Source organism: Protomyctophum bolini, assembly GCF_963924005.1.
Source record: "Protomyctophum bolini genome assembly, chromosome: 21".
NCBI classification, from domain to species: domain Eukaryota; kingdom Metazoa; phylum Chordata; class Actinopteri; order Myctophiformes; family Myctophidae; genus Protomyctophum; species Protomyctophum bolini.
In genome coordinates, this window is record NC_137882.1 from 6,213,694 (window position 1) to 6,217,778 (window position 4,085).

Below are 4,085 nucleotides of genomic sequence, written 5' to 3' on the forward strand. Positions count from 1 at the left end.
GACTTCCGAACGTGCCCCCATATGAAATGCTCGTTCTCATGTTTATCCGACAGACAGTTGCATACAGTACACCTTCCACTGTTATCCATGGCGGCACAGAGCCTCACTGGTTTGTTTCTTGGTATTACACAGGGGGAGTGACAAGTCCTATTGCATCGTGTGCAGTTGGTGCTCCAAGCACCAACTGCTATTTTCTCGTAATTTGAGGTTATTTCCTCAATCATATGATTTTCATTTCTGGAGATGGCGGCTTCATTTTCTTCAAGCGTTTGCTTCTTCATCCTGATTACTTCAAGTTTCACTATCCCATCTTTAACCTTTGGCTGTATGCCATTGATGGCTATCTCAAGCCTTTTGCGGTCTTTAAGAACCTCCTTTGTTAGCTGCAAACTGTTGGTTTCCATTTTGTCTAAAGCGGCAAAGAAACGTTTCAAGCTCTTAATGCCCATTTTCCAAAACATTTCTTCAAAGTTTTCATCGTCAGAGTCTTCATCTTCGTCCCTTTTCCCGGGGGAACCATTGTCTGCAAACAGAGCAGAGTTGTTGAATTTGAAGTGAATGGGCAACCCTGCATCTGTTTTGGGACATGGGACATGGGACGCGTTTATCGCCTCCAGAACTGGGGGCTGCTGGCCGTCTGCAAACGTCACCAGCATCCGAATGTGCTTTGCAATGTCTTTACCAAAAATAGAAAGCACGGAGTCAAACACGTACTTCTGTGTGTGTGTCAGTCTTACAAGTGCGGCCTGGGTAACGAAACACACTATGTCAATCTCAGTGACACCAACGTCGGAACCGAAAAGGTTCCGGATCTTCTCTATGATTTCCCTGTCTCTTTTTATTCCTTGAGTATCACCAAAGCCTGGTGTGTCAACGATGGTGAGCGTATAAGGGACTCTGAAACCCTCTTTGTGGTTAAGTTTGTATGCAGTGACCTGAGATGTTTGGCTTTCAGCTTGGTTGCCTGGTCCCTCGTCGATCAATTTAAATCGGTAATCATCATTCCAGTTTACGCCGAGGATGTAGTTGACCATCCCATTGATGAGGGTGGTCTTCCCTGCCCCAGTTGCTCCAAGCACCATGATCGTGCGGTTTCGCCTTGTGCTTTCCTCGCCAACACTGTAGCTCCTGCATCCATCAATGTGCGTTTCATTCATTTTCAGAGGTAGCTTGTAAACTTTGGGTGGCCCCGGATGGATGAGTTCGCTATTAAGTCTGACAAATTCAGACAGAGATACTTTTGTTTCAGCTTTTGCCAGCTGTATGATTGCACTGCCCCCTGCTGGGTCCATTGCTCCACTGCCCCCTGGGTCCATTGCTCACGCTGACCTGGAGAAAATAAATACCTGTGTTAGTTCATTCACATAATACACACTATAGCCTACATGTTGTGAACTCTGAATCTGGGCCTTACTTAAATATTCTGTGTAATTTAAGTTCTCCATGAGTTGAAGCTTGTTCTGAAGTTGCTATACCAACGAGGGAGTGTTTGCCAAATGCCGCTTTTAATTGTGACAATAGGAGCATGTACGGGAAGGCATTACATTTAATTTGTGTAGTTTGTTGTGTACATGAGTCATGAGTCATGACAGACTTATACTTATTGCTTAAATACCTTGTAAAACAATTGTAAATAGAGTAAATACTTGTCTTCTATACCTTTATCAAACCAGGATCTGCTGTGACAGTCAGGATCATCAAGTTTTCACCATGCAGCACCTGATTACCTGTATGGGAAAAAAACATTAAAAGACTATTCAAAACTCCCAAGCAAGCTCTGCATGTATAAACTAATTCAAGGACTTCATCGTTATACATGTTATTAGTATTACACAGTTAACAGTACAACGGGTTGCATTGCAAATATACAGTATAGCTGGCTTTGAATGCATGCATGCAATATTGGCCAATGAATGAATTAGGCCAAAAGGCACATTATAATTATTATATTATTGCAAAGTACTTTGCCGAGCAATATAGAAAAGAGAATAACAAAAACATTACAATTAAAATAAAAGTATGATTGAATATCAACACAGATATTTTAAACACTCAATTAAAAGCAAGAGTAGAAGAGGCTGCAAGCCATTGGCTCGTAGAAGGGCATTAAGGAGGAAAAAATAGTCTCCAGAGTACATTAGTGTACATAAAGCATTATGCACAGTGAACTGGCGAGACATATCGCTCCGTTGCTCAGTTGATTACAAATTGATAATTCAAAAATAGTTTCTCATTGACTACAATGGTCTGCCCCAACCTCATGTGAAATGTTTCCCCCTAATAAAGTTTTTTTTATTTGTTTTCTCATGCCCCGCCATGTAAAGCACATTTGAGTATTCATATACACGCTGAAGTGAAGACACTTTATATAGGCAAGTTTCATTGCTTAAAGGGGAATACCACTCATTTTCAACATTACATTTTTCTATGGAGTTGTGTGCACTGGAAATAATACAAAGTCCCCCCCATTCTGTGTTGCCTATAGAACTGGAGATCTGGAAAAAACAGTAACATTATGAAGTACATTTTTGTTATGTCACTGAGATGTACTTCATAATGTTACTTCAGACATCCAGTTCTAGGCAACACAGAATGGGGGGGACTTTCTTATTATATCCACACAACAACTCTAAAGTATATTAATGACAGTAAAATGTTGAAAATTAGTGGAATCCCGTAGTCACTATTCACTGGGATACCAAAAAAAACATAAAAAAAAAGGTTTCTCACTGTTCTCGGGTTGAATATGCGATTAATCGAGATGAATTAATTACAAAGCCTCTGATTAATTAGATTAAATGTTTTAATCGAGTCCCAGCTCTAGTAATGAATTTACTTTCCTTACTTGTTAAATATGCTCCTGATGATGCTGTGTCGATGTGGACTGCCTCTGCTCTTGTCACTACTGCCTTAACTACTCAGCTATGAGTGGGGATGGATTCAGTGTTCAGTAGATCCTCCCCGAATGGATTCAGTGTTCAGCAGATCCTCCCCGGTTGGTGGTTGGAATGGATTCAGTATTCAGCGTCAGGCCTCTGGTGGTGGTGTGGATGGATTCAGTATTCAGCGTCAGGCCTCTGGTGGTGGTGTGGATGGATTCAGTATTCAGCGTCAGGCCTCTGGTGGTGGTGTGGATGGATTCAGTATTCAGCGTCAGGCCTCTGGTGGTGGTGTGGATGGATTCAGTGGTCAGCTCCCCGGTTCAGTGTCAGGCCTTCATGGTGGTGGTTTGAACTGATACAACAAAGTACTGGACAGACCTTTTTTATATACTATTCTAAGCCCCGCCCTGAAGTTTGCTATTTAATCAGTGCTATCATAGCACTGACAATGGTCTTTGGACCGAAATGTTTGCTTTTCAATCAGTGCTACCATAGCACTGACAAAGGTCTTGGGACCGAAACGTTTGCTTTTTAATTGCACTTTGAGCACAGAGCACTTTATGAGCATGATAAAATAAAATACAAAATATTTTCTTACGTCTCAGTCCAAGGAGTTTTACTTCTATTTTCTATACGGTGAGCGAGTCTTATTCTGTCAAGGTTTCCCTTACATTTCTTTTTGTACAGTGTACAGTTTGTGGAGTTGGTGACATTGATCAATTCTTGATGAAAAAAAAAAGCTTTTAATTTATTATTTATGCCCCAAAATCTATAAATCTCACACTATTAAGGCAACCGGCCGGTTCCACAAGGTGCCCTTTTTTCACGTGAGCACCTGCCCCCTCTAAATGTCTGTGCACGCCACTGGTAATGCACATCAAACGATAATAAAAAAAACATTATTTATGATTAACATACTGTCTATTACTGATGATTGCACCTGACTTGATAAGGCAACATGGTTGAAATGTCAATTCCTTAGTTTATTTCCTTTTCTAAGTCTGCTGGGAATGTCCGCAAACGTCTTTCCAAGTTCTCTTTCTTCACCATCACTGTTCAGTTCTTTCTGATGAGACAAATACTTACAATAAGAGTAATGGTGAGAGAGCTTATATCCAGTTCCATGTATGGTACACAAATTCATATGGCTGAGATTTCACTTCTTTATTTCTTGTTCTCAGTTCTCCGTTTGATGGAAAGTTA

General features: G+C 40.8%; 1 long non-coding RNA gene across 1 annotated transcript; it reads right to left on the minus strand.

The window, feature by feature from the left end:
- Positions 1-1,254: 1,254 nt before the first annotated feature.
- LOC308336338 lies at positions 1,255-2,926 on the minus strand. The gene is made up of 3 exons (XR_013966149.1): positions 2,846-2,926; positions 1,660-1,727; positions 1,255-1,324 (listed from the first exon to the last, which is right to left on the minus strand). It is a non-coding gene; the product is annotated as an uncharacterized lncRNA (long non-coding RNA).
- Between the last annotated feature and the right edge of the window lie 1,159 nt (positions 2,927-4,085).